Raw genomic sequence first — 20,520 nt, 5'->3', positions numbered from 1 at the left:
TTTCTTTACAAAGGCAACATAGAACTATATGACTATCATGTTAAATTTTGGGATTACTCTGAGTTCTTTTGGCCTTGTTTATACATTAATTGGGTTTCTGGTCATTTAATGTGCACAATTCAATTTTTAACTACAAGCACATGCTCCAGTGCACCAAAGTTGGTTAAAAAAACACATGTGTGTCCTCGGGTGAATTTGTAGATCCCATGCAACGAATGTGAATGAAATTCAAACATCTGGGCGTCGTGGCTCGGCCGAGAACATTGAGAAACTTGGTTATAAAATTCTTGTAAATCCAAAACACGCCTGAAAATCATGAAACTTGGCATGGTGTCATGTCATGGTACTATCATGTTGTGGTAAAAAACTTGGCTGAATTGGAACAAGTTTAGGTATAAGCTTCTTTCAAACCGGAGCTTCTCTCAAGAAGGCTCGTGGTTCTGAGAGGGAACGTGGCACCTTTGTGTGCGGAACGATACATGCTAGCCCCCCCTGAATTCTTTACATATGAAACATAGAACTATATGAATGTCATGTTAAATTTTGGGGTTAGTCCGGGTTCTTTTGGCCCTGTTTATACATTAATTGAGTTTCTGGTCATTTAATGTGCACAATTAAATTTTTAACTACAAGCACATGCTCCAGTGCACCAAAAGTTGGTTGAAAAATCACATGTGTCCTCGGGTGAATTTGTAGATCCCATGCAAGAAATGAGAATGAAATTCAAACATCGGGCGTCGTGGCTCGGCCGAGAACATTGAGAAACTTGGTTATAAAATTCTTGTAAATCCAAAACACGCCTGAAAATCATGTAAGTTGGCTTGTAGTCATGACAGGCACCAACATGATGTGGTAATTTTGTTGTCCGATTTGCGAAGACGCACACATTAACAATCAACAAAGTTATTTTGGAACAAGTGTTGTCACGTTACAATCGGAAACACAAGTATTATTCAAACCGTGGGCATTCTACGTACCAATCATGTGCCGCCACGCGTCCTCTTTTTTAATTGGCTAGGAGGTGTCGTGCGGGGTAGCTATTTGAGTATGGGAGGCATGCGATCAGACCCCTACGCGTGCTCATCGGGAGGAGAGCCCTTTCACCTGTATCCGCCCCGCACCTCCCTCCCAACGTCTCCATTAATGGCGCGCGAGCCCCTGTTTCACGGCGTGGCTATGTCTCACAGGACTGATATTTAAGAGAGAAAAGTGAAAATCTGAAAAGAAAGTTTTGCACAGATCTTGATGTAAGATCTGACTCACCTATATAGCATCGACTGTGACTTATAGCAAGCGTGATGAATATAAGGACGATGATAGTGGATAATAATTGTCTTACTTATATAGGAAGATAATTAAAAAAGCAACATGCGTCTACGCCCGAAATACACAAGGGCAAAAGAAGAAGGAAGATGCATACAACGATCTGGCTCGCTAATCTCTACTTTCAAGATGTGCTGCAGGTCACGGAGACTAGTTCTCGCGGCAAGCGGCGATGATCTCTTTCATCACTTTCATGTCCTTAATACGCTGCTCGGCAGCAACCGTGGATTTGTCCACCAGCCTTTCACGCTCGATGTAGAGCATGGCATTCTTGTTCATAAGTTTCTGGACGATGACGCCCGTCCTTTTGAACAAGTCAGCGGTCTCCTCCGCCTGCTTCACCCTTCTGGTGATCTTTCCCCTTAGCAGGTCGCGCTCAGCCCAGAGTTGTTCAAGCGAGGCATTTAATTCGTCCTGCAGCTTCATCCAACGGGAGATCTGATCCATCTAGCTATGGACGATCGCATGCATTCGCCTCTAATAGTCCTCGCCTGCCTGCAAGAGATTTTCCCAGGCCGCCGTAGCGTGGGAGGACATCTCTGCTGCATTCGCGGCGCGGCAGGACATCTCTGCTGCTTCCGCAGCGCGACCGGACCAGTCTGCTGCATCGATCGTGCGGCGGGACCTCCGTGCTGCTTCGGCAGCACGGCGGGACCTTCGTGCTTCTTTGGCGGTGTGGCGGGACATGTCGGCTGCTTTCACGGCTAAGCGGGACATCTCTCGTGCTTCCGCTTCCATGCTCGCCTCTCCCTGGTGGTAATCTCTCGACCGAGAACTCAATCTAGCCATGGCAGACGCAAGAGAACGATGCTGAATGACTTGTTTGCTCTTGTGGATGAGGTGTTGATGAAGGAATGTGCAGCCATCTTGGCATAGTACAGTATGTATAACCGAGCACTAATACGCTCCTAAGTGGGAAACGGTTTAGGTTGTGATCGATGTGAACAGGTTTGCAATTAAATACTACTCCTATATCTGTGTGATTGGTGTGAACAGGAGAAGTAATTTGGAATGTGATGAGACGCAAGCTCAAAATTTATTGATGGTTCTAGTTTTGAAGTGCGGCACTATTCCCGGGTGGCGTAACGTGGGCACTTGTTCTTGGCCGTGGTGTAGCTATTTTGTATAATATGCCATGGTACTTCTTTTTCTACTGTTGTGTAGGTGCAATAACTGGCACCGTCGGAAGCATATCTTATGGTTATTGGGGCATTCGACAGGAATAGCCTCGTGGCGAGCTATAGACTAGTCTTTTTTTCACACGCATTACATCGACACATATCATCTCTCTCCCTCTTTCCCACGCACACACCTAGTCTCTCGGAACTTCTCGCACGCACCATCTCTAGCTCCCTAGGTCGATGCCACCCACATACACTTGTACTCTAAGTTTACTACGAAGAGAAGAGGTGCACGCACGCACTCGTCCTCTCTCACACACGCATCTGTAGCTACGAGTTGTAGTGTTCTCAACCATCTGATTGGCTCTATCAGAGGTTCCCGTTGCTCCTTGTCCTTGAGATTGAGAAGTTTAAAACGCGAAGGCTAAGCTGGAGGCGCAAGTTTTTGGTTAATGTGCGGGCCGCACATGGCACCAACATGACACAAAGATTCGTCTACCACGTGCTTAGTCGGGTGAGTACTACTAGTAGTACTACTACTTTGATGTGTGATGTCAACTCTGCACAAGGATGCAACACTTCCTAACCAAACAAGCATATAAGTTGCTTATACTTCTTACGCAAAGATCTTTATATCCAACAGACACAAAATATCCGTCCGACTGTTGGAAATTACTTTAACTGCTGATCTGATGTCGAAGTAATTGTTGTGTCACCACCAAAACCCACCTTCTCTTAAGCTAAAGTATACCGAGCTAACTCCAATATTAGCATATTACTAAGATAAGCAGAAGGCACTGTAGAATCATTTAGGAGGTGAGCTTGTCAATATGAATGTGGAGGGACACCGTCCTTGACAACCCAGCCCCGGCCAGCAGCTTGGGCGGAACTATGAAGAAGGTCAGCTCCTGCACGTCGATGTCACCAGGATCCATGCTGCTAGTCACCTCGATTTCCACCTTGACGGTGTCGGTCCTGCCTTTGGGCTCCCCTAGTGGGCCGTTCGCCCATAGCTTGGCCGCATAGTGCGGCAGCGGGGATGCCCCCGCTTTGATGCAGACGACCAACACGGTGATAGGCGCGCCGATGTCGAGCACGCCGCTGACCAAGAAAAACATGCGGCCGTCCTCCTCCGCGAACAGCAAGAGCCATGGCTCCGACACTAGCACTTCCAGCTGGAGCATCTTGCCGTACTGGATCCTTTGCACGGGCATGGGATGCATGGTGCTGATGTGGTGGGAGAGCACCGGCGGTGGGCCTCTGTAGCCGCAAACGGGCACTAGGCATTTGCAGGGCGCGAGCGGACACACGCTCTGGTGATTGGCGAGCTTGTGGTAAGTGACGTAGAGCCCAGAGCCTTCATGCGGGCACTCCCCCCTCACCGAGGAGAGGACGGCCTCCATCTCGTGTTCCACACGTCGAAGCCGCCGCAACGCTCGCCCTTCTGGCACTGCCACTGGTTCCTGGGGCGCTCGCCGCGGTAGTCTGTGCAGGCCAGGTGCCCCCCTTGCATTGCACAAATAAATCGAACAAAACATCAATCAAGAAACATGTACCTTGCTCGATCAGCCGAACGGATGAGGTGTATTCGAACCTCATACACTGGAGGCTTCAAGGGGGGAGGCACAAGGGGCAATGGAGCAAGGTGAGGTCCATAGAGACCATAGAGTGCTCCATCGTCGGGTCCTGTTCCGTCGGCATGGTCTCGCCGTCCTCGTGCACAACCATCTCTCGCTTTAGGTTTGGGGCATTACATCACATATTCATACTACTTCAAGGTGCATTAAATCAACACATGCAACTACAATATCAAAAGGAAAGTCACAGCATGCATGCCTGCGTTGTAACTAATGCATCGGTAAACGCAAATTATTGAAATATATCGAGTGCAATGCTTTGATGTGTCGCGTCAACTCGTACAGTACAAAGGAAAAGTTTGATTACAACGCCCTCCCTTGCCCATGAGCGTGGTGGCTCGCAGGACTGGGAGAAGCTTTCGCTACACGCTCTCCCTCCCGCACGCGATGGGCATGCAGCAGTTCATTCGGTGTCAGATGGCCAGAAGCATACTGGTAGTACTCAATTGCAGTAGTACAATCATTGTTCGACTTCCCGAAGAGGCGAAGAACCAAGCGCAACCCGGACGCTCCTGTGGCAGTTTCATGTGTAGGGTAGTATAGTGACATAGTCTAGGATAGCGTGTACCGTGCCTCTAAGCTTAAAATCGTTGGAGTCGGCTCCATGCTAGGAGGCCGTCTCGAAGTCTCGAAGCATCTTTTTTGATTAAAATAATCTTCTAGCCCTACCTGTCATCCTGGTGATTGTAGTTTGCACGCTCATCTGGTCAAGGCAGGGATATATTCTTTAATTTGTGGTTGGCTAAATGATAGAGGTTGCAGCAAATATATTGTACACTACTGGTCTTTTAGCCAAGTTTAGAGGCAAGCATGTGGGGCCAGTGCTATGATGTGTCGCGCCAACTCGTACAACAAGAACAAGCTTGATTTTATTACTACACGCCTTCTCCCTTGCCCCATGCGCGCGGTGGCTCGCAAACAAGGACAGACTTTTGCTTACTACAACAAGTTGTCCCTCCCGCACGCGGTGGACGGACATGCAGCAGTTGATTCGATACTGTAGAAGTAGTAACATCATTGTTCGTCTTCTCAAAGAGGCGAAGAGCCAAGCGCAACCCAAACGTGGCAGTTGCAAACGCCCGCGTGGCAGTTTTTGTGTAGGTGTGGGGCGTGGTGAGGAGCCTTGGAGCATGCATATAGCCAGGCTCTTGCATGAGATAAAATTGGGGAAAATTTTGTTTTTGCCACTCTAGATTTTGCCAATTTTCCTTATGCCACTCTAGATTTTGACATTTCACTTTTGCCACTCTTAGTTTTTGACAATTATCACAATTGCCATTACCGTGGCAAAAGCAAAATATTCAGAGTGGTAATTGTGATAATTATCAAAAGTTAAGAGTGGCAAAAATGAAATAAAATTATTTTGCTTTTGCCACAAAATGGCAATTGTGATAATTGTCAAAAACAAAGAGTGGCAAAAGTGAAATGTCAAAATCTAGAGTGGCATAAGAAAAATTGGCAAAATCTAGAGTGGCAAAAACAAAATTTTCCCATAAAATTGCCATGTAAGCAGGCTATAAACCCACTATTGTACTTGCTCTTAATAGTATAGCCTGTAAACCAGAAAGGAGGGACTACTCCCTCCATTTTTATTTAGTCCGCGTATTAGATTTGGTAAAAGTCAAGCTTTATAAACATTAACCAAGTTTATGAAAAAATATATTAACATAAGCAATAACAAACTAATACAATTAGATTTATTATTGAATGTACTTTCATATTATATATACACTATTTGTTATGATAAATGTTTATATTATTTTTTATAAACTTGGTCAAACTTTATGAAAATTTGACTTCAGTCAACACTAATATGCAGAGTAAATACAAACGGAGGGAGTATTTGCCTCTCTAGAGATTTCAACAAGTGACCTGCACTACACACTAAATGAGTACATACAGAGCAAAATAAGTGAATCTACACCATAAATAAATACGTAGTTCTCTCGTTTTCCTCTCTGCCTTGGTCGCGGTGCACAATATTGACTATAATACTACTGACTAGTTCATAAATAAACTACTGGCTAGTCTCTTTTGACTTCAGTGACTCAACCTACATGGAGGGAGTGCTGTATATATTGGCGCGACAACCAAACTTCTATATTCAAAACTGAGCATTACTACAAGTCACGAGTTCAAAACGAGAAAGTGGAACAAGTACATCATGCATGTGTAGTTTGCGTCGCACCCCCACACGATCGCGGTGCACAATGTAGTAAATGACTAGTCTCTTTCTGACCCGCATTTACAATGATACATATTGAATGCCAAGGAGGGAGAGGGTAGTGGTTCCCGAGACGTTGAATGGTCAATGATGCATCCCCAATTCGCATGTAGAGGTAATTAATTGGAGAAGCAGAATAGAGCCAGCATGGTGTGAATGCAACATAGTTTGGACTCTCATATAATGGTGCCTCACCACTCCAATCCATCCACTCCTAGTCTCGGTGCAACACTGCTCACTCCAATCCAAGACCAAGTGACCAGAAGCCACAAGCACCTATGGAGGCGATGGACGCGAGCGGCAGTCGGCTGTGCCAGATCATCGAAGACGCCGGCCTGCTACCCCGCACCGCACAATGTTTCCAGACGGTGCTGGCGACCGCCGGCGTCATAGCCCTCGCCGACTCCGGCTTTGCCTCTCGCATGGACGACATGATGGTCCGATCCATCCACAAGTTCACCATCGTCAAGAAGCACGCGGACGACCTTGCCGTACTGCTCCAGACCGCGCGCCCTGGCTCCTCATTGCCTGCCACCCTCATCGGCCTCCATGGTGACGAACTCTTTCAAGACCTGGTGGCCCTGCAGGTGCTAGAGGTTGCAACGAAGCATGTGCACCTCGAGGCCGCGCTCGCCGCGCAGCGCCTCGCCATGCAAGAAACCGTCGACCAGCACATCCACGTCTACGAGGAAATTGTCTACATAGGCCACTACAAGGCCAGCGAGGACAGAAAGACGTTGGCCTTCTTCCAGTGGCTGGAATCTTTGGACGCCATCGTTCAGAAGCACGTTGACCTGGCCATGAAAGCCGCTGCTACTTAGCCATCATTTGGTGGGCCGGCACCCTGAGTCGAGGAGGTGGACGTCGTTGATGGATGCGTCTTTCTTCTTACCTCCTATAACCAGCACTTCATTGCCTCGTGGCCTTAATGTTTTATTAGTGTATGGAACTTTTATTCCGGTCATAACATTTTTTAAAGAAAATGAGACCAACCCGAGCTAGACTAGCCGGTTGGCATTTTTTATAGAATAAAACTCCGTGAGCACCAAGCTCTCAAGCCGAGACTCAAACCCTTGTGGGCTGGCTGCAAACTCCCGCGCCTTGCCAACGGAGCGTACGCTCCATTCTCCAGTCGTAAAATTTTCACTTTAAGGTGGGGCCGCAATTGAGCAAACTGACCATCGGCAAATCCCCACCCCGCCCACCGTGCGTTGGCTGAGTTAGAATTAGAAGAGAGAAATGAGGGAGAAGAGCTAGCTGTAACACGGACGCTGTTGCCAGATGGGACTCGTGTTGACAGAATAGGAGTAGTACTGTACATGCTAAAGACTGGACTATAGCACATTGTTTTGTATGGCCATATCACCACATTGTTTTATATGGCCTATCACCTGCTGGTTCACTGGGTTGCCGTGGTTCTCACTCCTCCAATGTGAGTAGTAGTACTAGTATATAAACTTTATATACCGCATGATTCTTTGCTCTTTCTTACGTACTGCGCCGACATGTGGGAGAGCCAGCATCCGGGTAGACGTGTCATGCACCAGATTAGAGTGGGGAACGGATGGGGGGGCATCACCCCGGTCGTAGGCCAGTAATTCATGACTACAAGCAAGATGCCCATGCGTTGCACGGAATATCAATACGCATTTGTATGAGTAGTTTATCTTGCGAGAGAAAAGGATGAACGAGGGAAGGCCTTATTTGCAAATGTGGAGAGGGGTGTGGGTATCTTTTTGCAAAATTGCCATTGTTTCCTTCCTATCCGTCAGATATAAATCGGACGGCCTATATTGCAGAATGGCAGGCACACCACATCACCAACTATGTTTTTTATAAGATTAGAGAAGAGAGTACAGATAGTGAGTAGTCATATCACAAGACCCCGTCTTTCCAGCAGTAACACACCGTCAAATCGCACAGCCCTACCTTTCTAGCAGTAAGTTGAATCTGCTACTCCCTCACCCTCCTCGCCTCTCTGTCAAACCGCCTACGCGAAAACTGCCGCACGTACTGCCCGGGAGAAGCCCCGCTCTCAACTTTTAACTACTCATAATATAATTTTGTAACGATGAATTGCGCCATGGAGAAGAAAACCAAAAGAAAACTGTGGTACATGTAAACTAATACAGTTAAAGCTCTAGCTAGCGATTCGGAATGTAAACCGAGCATATACGTATAGGTTACTTCAAAGTAGGAGTACTGAGTCCATTGATGCAATGTGGCCAAACTGTACCATCGATATCTCAAAGCCAAAATAGTTCGATCCTGTTCGTTCTATATAAATACTAGTATTGTATGTTTATTCACCCGTGGGGTCGTTCAATGAATGGAGGGCAGGGGAGCACAATGAAACAATACTACTACTGTACTAGGTAAGTAGGAGTCATATAGTTAGTCACGTCAAATAGAGAATTTCTTTTATTTAATGCCACGTACACAAATTGAAATGTTTGATGTAGAGAGAAAAAGATAATCACTCCACTACATATAGGCAGGAGCCTGAGCGCTTGCTTTACTAGGGTTGCTCTTTTCATTCTCTCATCCTCTCCAGATCTAAACAAGACAGCGGTAGCGACATATTCTCTCTGCTCACCGTTGGTCACAGTTTTGGCCGGATCCCTTCGGCCAGTGTGTTAGAGGACTAGTGCATCATTCACGCGGTCATCAGCAGTGAGGGAGGAAACCCACAGCTGCCGGCGAGTCCCGATCCTCTGCCGTGCGGTTCTCTCTGACACAGCGCCGGCTCGGGAGGTCCTCCGACCCTTCTTCCTCCTTGTCGTATTGTGCACAAATCCGACCTGCTGCCGCTGACATCCCGACGACCCTCAGGTATAAGTTCTTCGAAAGCGGCCTTACTCTACTGCCCCAGCTCCCCACGTGTTTGCATGTGCATCTTTTCGATTTAGCTACACTTAAGTCGACTGGACCGACTTTTGGGTCTGTCGATTTTCAGGGGGTGGGGGGCTCACCGGAGTTAAGGAACAACTAGCCGCAGCGGGCAGGGGGGCTTGCCAGAGAGGTACCCCACTATCTATCTTAGGGTTCAGGGTGGGGGCAATGGTCGTCGGTGGTGGGGGCGCGGTGGCGACGGTGGTGTGGGGATCGCCGGAGAAAAAGCTTGGCGTGGGGGGGGGGGTAGAGAGATGGCCGGGGCGTCGGTGGGCCAGCAGTTGGGAGTGGTTTCGGGGAGGGCGAGATGGCGCGGGAGCTACTTCATGCATTCGAATCTAGGACTTGGTTCAAACAACGAAGAAATGGGGGAAAGTCATAGCATGAATCTAGGACTTGCTTCAAAGAGGAAATAACAGGGGGGAAGTAGTAGTGACTGGATACCCAAACGGTCTCTTGGTTGAAAAGGGAAATGAAGGGAAAAGGCAGTACAAACTGGATAAGGAACAGATTTGTTATTGGTTGAAAAAAGGATAGAAAATGGAGGCTGGTGGAGAAGTCAATAGAGTATATCCAAGATTAGATTTGTTGCCCTCACATATTAAAAGGTTTCCATGATTAGATTTGCTACCCTCACAGAGTATGAACAAACTCGGCATCACCACATTATGCCTCCTTGTAGGTACATTGTGCTAATGCGTCCACTGTCACATGTCCTTCTACCAACTTTTTGCTGTTGTTAATGTAAGGGCGCATGTAAAATGAAGCGATCACATTGTTACCTTAAGGACATGTGTAACAAGTGTTATTGTTAATCTAATGTCTCCAGTGATATGATGCAATTAAACTATGTTATAAATGGCACTCCTGCTATTTTCCCCAGTATGATAATTAAGATGCTTCTTTACGCTGATGAGTGTGCTGGTGTCCCCATGGTCCCATGCCCTTAAGCCAACATTTTAGCTGCTATTGATCTATTGTATCTAGTAAACAAGCAATGCCACCATTAAAGTAATTCCATATCTGACGAATGTCATTGTTGATCGTAATGCTTCCGGTAACATGAAGCATTGCCGATGTTTTAAAATTTCTACTGTCCTTGCTTAATTGCCATGAACATAATCAAGATGCTTCTTTTCATTTCATGTATGTTTCGTATCTTGTTGTTGACTAGGAACTGTTTTCTTTCTATCTTTTTGTGCAGATAAGGATATCCATTTCACCTTGTTGCTATTGTGACCTTTTGGTGAACTGCACAAAACACTTTTTTGGAATGAGTGTCTTGTACAGTTCCACTAAAATGTCATGTGGGCAACATCTCTCAATTTTGGCGGAACTGCACAAAATGGTGACTAGAGTTTCCAAAATCTCCATCAAATTCTGCTGGTAATCTCGTGCAACATTTTATTAGCCTTTGCAAGATGAGTCGTCACTGTCACCACAATGGCACTTTATTTTAGTGGAACTACACAAAAGGGTAAGCAAATTATAGTTGCACTTTACATGAGCAGGATAGCCAACCTTAATGTTGCTCAATTTTAGTGCAACTACTAAAGAAGAACCTACCATCTCAGGAGAGCAACTACTTCTTGCTAGTTGAATGATGCAATCTTTGTTTCATTTCAGGTGAACTGCAGAAAAAGTGGCATGAATTGAATCATCGAGTGGAGCTGTAGGTTGACTTCCACTAGTGCCACTCAGTGGCGGAGGCTGAAAAACAATTATCTGTGCTATGCAAATAGGAATACTCAACTACAGATGTTGTGATGGTCAAGAGCATTCGCCAAGTTCTTGGGTTGTATGACACAGCTAGCCAAGATGGATTTAATCCCAATATTCACTTTATGAAAAGGCTCTAATGGGTTGGTTCTGAATTTTGCAAGCTGGGAATCAATGAGATGTGTAGGCATCTTTGTTGTACTTATTATTTGAATCTTATTTGTTGGTTCTGAATCTTGGAAGTTGGGAATCAATGAGATGTGTAGGCATCTTTGTTGTACTTATTATTTGAATCTTATTTGTTGGTTCTGAATCTTGCAAGTTGGGAAACACGGCATGATGATGCAGAGGACAACAACCATAACAAACTGTTCAAACTTGGTAGTATTGTCTGTGTGAAAGTGCGGCAAATGTGCTGATCATGTGTGTCCTGAGAATAATAATTCTAATTGTTTTGCAAGTTGATCATGTGGCACTGATAGAACGAGCCAATGCATTGCTTGTTTTAAGAATAAATTTTAATTAAAGCTAATTAAATTTAAGTAAAGTGACCACTAACACTTGTTATTACAGTACCAATACAGACCCGCTCGTGAACCGACCTGTGTGGACGGAATAGGTTTCTTAATGGAGGCGTTTGAATGTGCTGAGGATGCATGTTCTGTCGGGCGTGCAGCGCGCAAGGGAGGGGTAGTAACTATTGTCACATGTACACATGCAGTTTACTGTTGAATCCTGTTCCCCAAGAGCTGAAAACAAACTGTTGCCGCCGCCTACTCACTCGCTCACTTGAAGAGACTCCAATGGCTATCTGAGGGGTGAGCCTGCTGGATATGGACTTCAGCAAGGAGTTCACCTTTGAGTTCTCCATTCAGTACCATGGCTGCACCAAGTTGAATGTGCTGTACACCAATGATCCAGGCTCGATGAAGCTCTGCCTCGCCGAGTTCAAGCAGTACCTACAGGACGAGAGTTATTTATCCAAAACCACCACACTTGAGGCTAGGGTAATAACTTAGTACCACATTGAAGGCAGGACACAAAAAACCACCAAAAATGCACCTAATGCATAACGCGGAGCACTAATGCTCCAATTTGGACGTGAAAACAGCGAAACCAACAGATGGGACCTGCCTGTCGGGGCTGATATGGCAAAGACCAAGCACACAAAAAGCTTTGACCAGCTGAGGTGCCAAATGAGACGTGGACCCCGCCTGTCTGTGTCTACATGAGCATCTTCTTCCCATTTCATTTTCTATGCGACATTACATCGAGTAGCTTGCGGACGGGCGAACTCCGGCGACTATGCCCACATCGGCGAGCATCGCGATGGGGGGCGGCAGGCGGCGTCGTGAGGCCTCGCAACCCGACACCGCTCCCCTTGGCATGGACGCCCGAGATCTCTGTCCACGTGCGAGCTGTAAACTCCATGGCCACCATGGCCATGGCATCCGAGCAACTGCCACGAGCACGCCCCACGCCACAAGCATACATATACCTACACGCGTCCCCCACACCACGAACATGCACTCACCTACATGCGCCCAGCACCACTCCCGCGAGATTCGGCAGCAGCTCATCTTGCGCTGACCTCGGCCGCACGGATGCAATCCACGCACGCTCGTGTGGCCCAAACATGCCACCGGCCGCCGTAGCTGTTCGTGCGCGCGTGCGCACTGTGGTTCTCGTGCGCCTCCCGGTGGCCACGCCTTGCCGCCGGCTGTCATTGGTGTTTGAGCTGTGGGTGCTCACTATGGTTCCCGCGTGCCTCCTCGTGGCCACGCCTTGCCGCCGGCCGCCATTGCTGTTCGTGCCGCGTGAGCATTATGGTTCCCACGCGCCTCTCGGCGGCCAGGCGCCAGCTTCAGTGGCGGCACGCCGAGCTCCAGCGAGATCCCGCACCGGCTATGTCCGCGTCCACCTCCGACGGTCTGCCACTTCCAGGACGTGGCCCGCATACACAACCTGGTTTCCTAGCATGACGTCCTAGTCAGGCTTCATCATTACACACGTCCTCTTTGGTGGTTGCGTCAGTGATGTCCATGTTCTAGCGCTCACAACCTGTTCGGCTAAATGCCAGAGAGAAAACGAGGAAGAACAGAAAAGAAAAGGTGAAAAATTAATAAACACTTGAGTCACTGACAAGTGGGACCCTCGTCCAACTTAGCATATTGTCCACACAAGCACACCTCATCCTGACAGGCAGGCCCCATCTGCCGGTTTCACTGTTTTCAAGTGCAAATTGGAGCGGCAGTGCTCCGCGTTACGCATTAGGCGCATTTTCGGTGGTTTTTTGTGCCCTACCTTCAATGTGGTACAAAGTTGTTACCCTACCCCAAGTGTGGTGGTTTTGGGTAAATAACTCACAGGACGAGAAAGCACAATGTCGCAGGACTAGACCTTGTGCCCATCCATTCGAATCCTGACGGGGACCAGTGGATCGCCGTCGCCCAGGTATGCGTGTTGGATGAGGTTCTAGTCTACCACTGTTGTAGGGCCATCAGAGGTTCTGGAGCATTCGTTCGTTTCATCGGCAGCGCCGACGTCACCTTCGCTACGCTGGAGAGAAGGAAGAATGCGATGATTCGGCCATCTGGTGCAACAGGCTTGTCGACATCCAGAAGCAATACAAGATCATCGGCAACAGGCAAGAGAAGGACTCTGTGGTTAACCTCGCCGACACCATCATCGACCCCTGCTATGCCAACATGAAAGAAGACAACGAGACCAAGGATACGCACACCTCAGTGACCCATCATAGCCTATGGCGTGGGCCAGGCCATCCCTCTACTCCCACACATTGTCCGGCGGCGGCAGCTCCATCGGCCCACCCTGCACCCGAACAAGTCAACCCTCGTACTCCCCTCCGCCTGCGTATTCCGCCGCTCCGGTTCGTTCGGTCCGAGGTCTCGACGTCGTCCTCCGCCTTGGTGCTCTTGCCGCGGCGCCGTCGTCTGTCGTTCCCAACATGGTCAGCAAAACAAGAGGAATCGGGAGACTACGATTAGTCGAGAGGCTGACAGTCCTGGGGCCACCAGGTCCATGCCCTAGGTTTTGTTGTTTAACATGCGCAACCCACGACATGTCTATAAGATGTATCAAGCGGCCTTTGGGCCTTCAAGCCTAACTTGTCTATAACATCAGCAGCCCTTATGTTTATTTTTTCAAGACGACGCACAGATCAGTTCTATTTTTCTACAGGAATGAAAAACAGAACCAATGTTTTCCCTTCTATAATAGTATATATATTTATATTTATATATTATTTTGTTATATATATATATAATACAAACAACATAAGGTTCCGTTAAACCTGTCGTTCGTCCAACATTTTATAGACCTTCCCACTTCCTTTATTTTTCGTTTTCATTAATCATATATCTGAATTTTCTCCCACTTTATTTTTTGATGTAATCTGAGTTTTCTCCCTGTACTTTTCCTTAGAACCAACTCATCTTTCCCAGGTCTATCTAAAAAATAATAATACCCCACGTCCTGTTAACTCATCAAATTAAAATAATATTTTATTTCATAAATCAAAAGTTCTTACAAAATAATAATAATAATGTTTATATATAACTTGGCAAGTTAACTCCTGGTGATTGCATACATAAGCTTGCAAAGATTTTACTGACCAATGCAGTAATAGACGTGCAATCATGTGTTTATGTTTTTATAACATTTCTCCGTCCAGCCCAACATGATATTTCCGCCCAGCCCAGCAAGTCTGTGGATTTCGAGAAAATGCAAAAGGGCTTTAAATTCTATCATAATATATAAACGGGCTGCATATGTGCTACATCATTGTTTCATCTAGCCCACCAAATGGACTAAAAAATAAATGGACTGGCTGATATGTGGGCCAGTAGGTCGAAGCCAAATCACTTCCGCAAAAAATAAAAATAGAAAGGTCCAAGCCTAAGCAAGGCTTTGGATTCTCATCCAAGGGCCGACATTCTTCTTCAATCTCTTGTCTTCTTCCCCCAGCACTGACAGGACCGCCTGCTCCAGTTTCCGGAGTCCAGCGGGGCTGTTTTGCGTGCCTCGCAGCGAAATGCTACCCCACCGACGGCCAGGCCATCCCTCCACTCCTCCGCACCTCCTGTTGTTCTCCGCCGAGTGTAGGCCCACCCCGCACCTGAAGAAGTCAATTTTCCCGCTCCTCTCCGTCTAGGACTCCACTGACATGTCATCCCCATTTCCGGGGCGTTCCAGTCTGGGGCCTCTCCGTCGTCCACTGGCTTGGTGCGCTCTGCACGGTGTGGTCAACGTGGTCAATAAACGAGAGTCATCGGAAGATGACTGTACTTGGAGAGGCCGACAGTGAGGACGCACCATGCCCATGGACGCATGCATGCAACTACATCCTTTTTACCCTAAAAATAATGTTTTCTCCCACTGACAGCTGGGACCCACCGGCTACATCTTCGCATGCAAGGAAGTGCATCCTTATTATGGGCAAAAAAATGATTCTCCCCCCTGACAGCTAGGATCCATCAGCTATATCTTCGCATGCAAGGAAGTGCATCCTTATCCTCCCTGACAGCTGGGACTCACCCGGTCGAAGCGTACGTAACGTTCTGTGTACAAACTAGTCGATCGGTCTGTCTACCACGATGAACCGTGGCTGAGTAAGGAGCAATAGCAGTTCAGGCAGCCCAGTCCAAACCGTGTACACATACGTACAGCTAGGGTGCAAGAAAGTAAATACGGCCACATACGTACATATGGGCGGGGTCTCGAACGCATACTCGCGCATACATACGGCCAGGGCTCGTGTATATGGAGAGGCCACAGAATGCGTTGTGTTCATCGGGAGGCAACAGAATGCATCGTGTTCATCGGGAGGCAACGGAATATGTCATGTTCATCAAGAGGCAACCGGCTTGGACGGAACAGCCGATCGAAACGAGGCATGACGTACCGTAGAACGGAGCAAACGGCCTTGTGCTCGACCGCCTAGGGTTGAAACGGGATCCTATTCATCGGGATGGGTCTGGTGTACCGCAAAACGAAGGAAACAAACTTGTGTTCAAGTGCTTATGGTCGAAACGGGGTCCTGTCAATCAAGAGGGGTGTGGCGTACCGCAAAACAGAGGAAACGGACTTGTGTTAGAGCGCTACGGTCGAAATGGGGGTCCTGTTCATCGGTAGGGGTGTGGCGTACCGCAAAACAGGACTCCACGGGTTACTGTTCATCTCTACCGTCGACCTCCTCTAGCCTCGACGGGCTACTGTTCATCCACAGTCGACCTCCTCTAGCCGCCACCTGCGACTATTCATCCACGGGCTCCTGTTCATCCAGCCTCCACCGCTCCTCCACCGGCTACTGTTCAACCAGCCCTCTCCACGGGGTCCTGTTCAAGCACCCCTCCATGGGCTACTGTTCATCCAGCCCTCCACTGGCTACATTTCAGCAAGCACTCCACGGGGTCGTCCTGCTCATCCAGCCCCAACCGGCTTGATCGGGGTCCTGTTCATCCAACGGCAACGGCCTCTACACCCTCACAGGGTCCTGTTCATCCAACCCCCAACAACGCTCACTGTTCATCAAGAGGCAGCAGGTTCGATTGGCTTCAGTTAGCAGCAATAGCGAAGGAATCGCTTGATCGGATTCAGTTAACAGCAAGGGATCGGTCGGGGTTCAGTAACGTAGCTAGTGAAATCGCTCAGGTTCAGTAGGCGAACGCCTCGCTCGGGTTCAGTTCGAACCCAACGCCTCGCACCCACGCGCGTACATGTACGAGAGAAACGCGCAATCCCTCCATGCATCGCTCGGCCCCGACCGCCCACCGTAACCGGGAACTCCCTAAAATTTTCCTCGCCCTTGCTTCTCCATGATTTTTTCCATCATGGACGGCCCAAAAAATGTCATGCAGGCGCGTCTCCGGCCGGCCCAGGACAAAACGCCCATTTTCTGTCATGATTTTTTGTCATAGAAGTAGGAGCCCACCACATCTATAATGATATCGGGTTTTTTCATAATTATTGTCATAGAAGTGTCATAAGTATGACAGGAAAAAAATTTGTTCGACCCAAAATGTCACGATGTGTCTTTTTTTGTAGTGTGTAGAGTTATGCAAAATTCACACAGATGCAAATCTTACGGATCCGTTGACTAAGCCGCTTCCACAACCCAAGCATGAGGGGCACGTTAGAGCTATGGGCATTCGATGCCTATTTGATTGACTCTAGTGCAAGTGGGAGACTGTTGGAAATATGCCCTAGAGGCAATGATGTATGATGATATTTCCTATGTGTTTATGAATAAATATAGTCCTTGGACATTATCAGTGATGTATGTCAACAAGTACGTGACTTGTTTGTGAGACTATGCATTATATGATGACTGTCCTAAAAGGTCCCTAGTCGAAAGGGCTGTGTGGATGCGCAGCCGGCTAGACTAGCATATGACACGGTCGATGGATTGGTCTCACTAGCCACGGAGCATTGGATGCTAACCGAATAATATGGACTCGGAAGGATCTGATCGGATTCGACATAGTCGGATCCGAGTCGAAATAAGGTCTGAGTTGGACAGACCCAACTATGTGACGCAGCAATATGTTATCTATGAGTCTCTAATACAACATATGTTCTATGTCCTAAGACCTGAGCTGGCGCATATACTCGGGATGGTGACAGACTTGCTTTGGGTCAACCAAACGCTACTCCGTGACTGGGTAGTTACAAAGGTAGGTTTCAGGCTTGTCCAGACCCATGCTGTGAGGCATGGTCGAGCAAGATGGGATTTGCCCCTCTAATCAGGAGAGATATACTCTAGGCTCCTCGTGTGATCCGACCACGATAAGCATGGCCATGCGACAAGAATTATGAGATAATCCGGTTTGTGGCCGGCATCACTAGAACGAGAATGAGGTCGGGCCAGCACAAGGATGACAGACTCGTCTTGAGCCCGACAACATATATCGTCTGGCAAACGAAATGGAAGTGTGATGTACAGGTTCGCCAACCGGCTTCATTGTCTACTTGGTGGTCGGCACGCCTTGCTAGAGGCCACTACCAACCGAGCGGGTCGGAGGTGATCCGACCTGCGACCAAGCCAACTTGAATCTAAGGGGTCGCGTGCTTAAGGGAAGGAACCCATGAGGCCAGATACTACTCGGACTCGGATCCTGACCAAACAGATTTTGGGCTTTAGGGTCCGTGCGAGGCCCAAGCGTTGAGCTCGCGACGGATGCCTATATAAAGTGAAGGTGCGGCACACTCATTTGGTTGATCGCTTTGGCGCTGCCTCTAGGATTTTGCATGTGTTGCGAATAGCCAGCTCCACCCGCCGCCGACTGTGTGATCGGACCTAGCAGTCCGCCGCACGGTGTTTCTCCTGCACGCGCGGATACCGTTAGAGGTGGTCCACCTGCGCCACTCTGGCGAACCTATTCGTGGGATCCGATCGGCTACATGGAAGATCAGGCGAGGAGGATACGACTCTGGACACGCTTCCCCAACTCTTCTTCCGCTGCACCGAAAGTGCTGATGTGATCCTGAGCTCCTGTGATCCCGGATGAACAGTAAAACCTGAAAAAAATAGTAAAAAAATTCAAAAAATATGAAATTTTTTGACAACAAACTTTTGAGTTTTTTCTAAATGCATGCAAAATTTCATGACCAAATTACATTTGTGGAGGAGTGGGTAAAAAACAAAATTGATGTTCCAAAGTGCTTCCAAAAACACTTTTTTGGAGCATCAATTTTGTTTTTTTTCACACCTCCACAAATGTAATTTTGTCATGAAATTTTGCACGCATGTAGAAAAAGCATCAAAGTTTGTTGTCAAAAAATTTCAGATTTTTTTGAAATATTTTACTATTTTTTGGATTTTACTGTTCATCTGAGATCACTAGAGCCCGGGATCACATACTAGCACTGTGCGTCTAGTGGTAATGATCTGTGATCCATCTCCCGTAGCATGTTCTTGGCTGTTCTGCGTGTAGGAAAATTTTAATTTGCAGTCGACGCACCCTACGTAGATCCCAACATAAATTAGCATGTTATTTACACAAAAATTACTAGGGTATTTTTTCAACAACATTTTTCTTCTGAGTCAAAGTTACCGCAGTATTTGTGTGTAAGTTATCAGCTCTGATGTGTGTACATTAACATGTTATTCACATAGGTGTTACCGGGAATGTTTTTCACAATATTATTCCCAGGGTAAAATTTACCATGGTGCTTGTATGTAAGTTACTATATTTATGCTGCATAAATTACAATACAATTTACATACAAGTTGTCAGAGGAATCTTTTTAGCAATTTTTTATCCCTATGTCAAAGTTACCATGGCATTTGTACATAACTTATTTTGTCTGCGGTGCGCATAATACCATCCTATTTTACACAAAAATTACCGGTATATGTTTTAACAACTTTTCTCAATGGATTAAAGTTACCGTGGTGCTTATACCTAAGTTATCAGGTTTGCGGTGCTCATATTACCAATCTAAGTATACGTATAAGTTATCGTGATTATTTTTTTCAACAAATTTTTCCACTCAGCAAAATTACCATGGTGTTCAGTTCTACTATGCATATATACTATCAAGCTATTACACAAAATATTATGGGGGTATGTTTTTCAACAACTTTCTCTCGGTCAAAGTTGCCACGCTATTTTGTACATACGTTACCAGGTCTGTGATGCGTTATACTACCACACTATTTACGTAGAAGTTTTCAGGGGTTGTTTCAACAACTCTTTTCCCCTTGGGTCAAAGTTACCGTGTTGTTTGTACGTAAGTCCGCAAATACTAAAATACAATGATATTTACACACAAGCTATTAGATATGTTTGAACATTTTTTTAGTTAGTCAGGTTACCTCTATACGGGTCACAGTTAACATGTATACAGAATGTTAGCATCATAGACATCCAATTGATAGGATAGTTAGTTAGTTAATTAAGTTTAACCACATGTGAGGGTGTGAGTTCTAATTTCACCACCCACACATTGTTTAAAAATTAATCACACTGTTTAACAGTCTTAGAGCAAGTACATAATAGGCTTATAGCCTGCTTATATGGCACTTTTGCCTATATGAAGAAGAGAGATATAGAAAAATGATGGGAGTGGGCTCTCATGCTAGAGCCTAGTTATATGCGTAATTCTAGGCAAATGCAATAAATATGAAGAAAGTGATAGAGAGAAGGTGAAAAGGTAGACTCTTATAGCCGACCTTATAGCTAACCTTATTGTATGAGTGACTATAAGTAGTGACTATATATGACATGGCAACATCAAATAGCCAGCAGTTGGCTCGAAAATCCGTTGGCGTGCCCGGGCTCGCCTGCTCACGATATCGCGGGGCGTCCATCAGCCTGGGATATGAAGCGCGTGCAGTATTTTAGGATAGTAGATGACGGGTAATTAATGCGAGACGTGGACGATGAGAGATGACGTTTGTACGGCGCGGGGCGACCGACGTCCAAGCAGCAGCGGCGACGTTATGTCCCGTAGAAACGTGTAACGGAGGTCCAGACGGGGTCGTCACTACCAGCTACCACGGGGGGCCAGTCTGGACCAATCGATCCCCAAATCGAAGAGCAAACCCTAAGACATATGCGACAGATCCCCAAATCCGGAG

This window comes from Triticum aestivum, chromosome 2B, assembly GCF_018294505.1.
Source record: "Triticum aestivum cultivar Chinese Spring chromosome 2B, IWGSC CS RefSeq v2.1, whole genome shotgun sequence".
Classification (NCBI taxonomy): Eukaryota; Viridiplantae; Streptophyta; class Magnoliopsida; order Poales; family Poaceae; genus Triticum; species Triticum aestivum.
The sequence above is the reverse complement of the archived record's forward strand: the minus strand, read 5'-3'. Positions refer to the sequence as shown.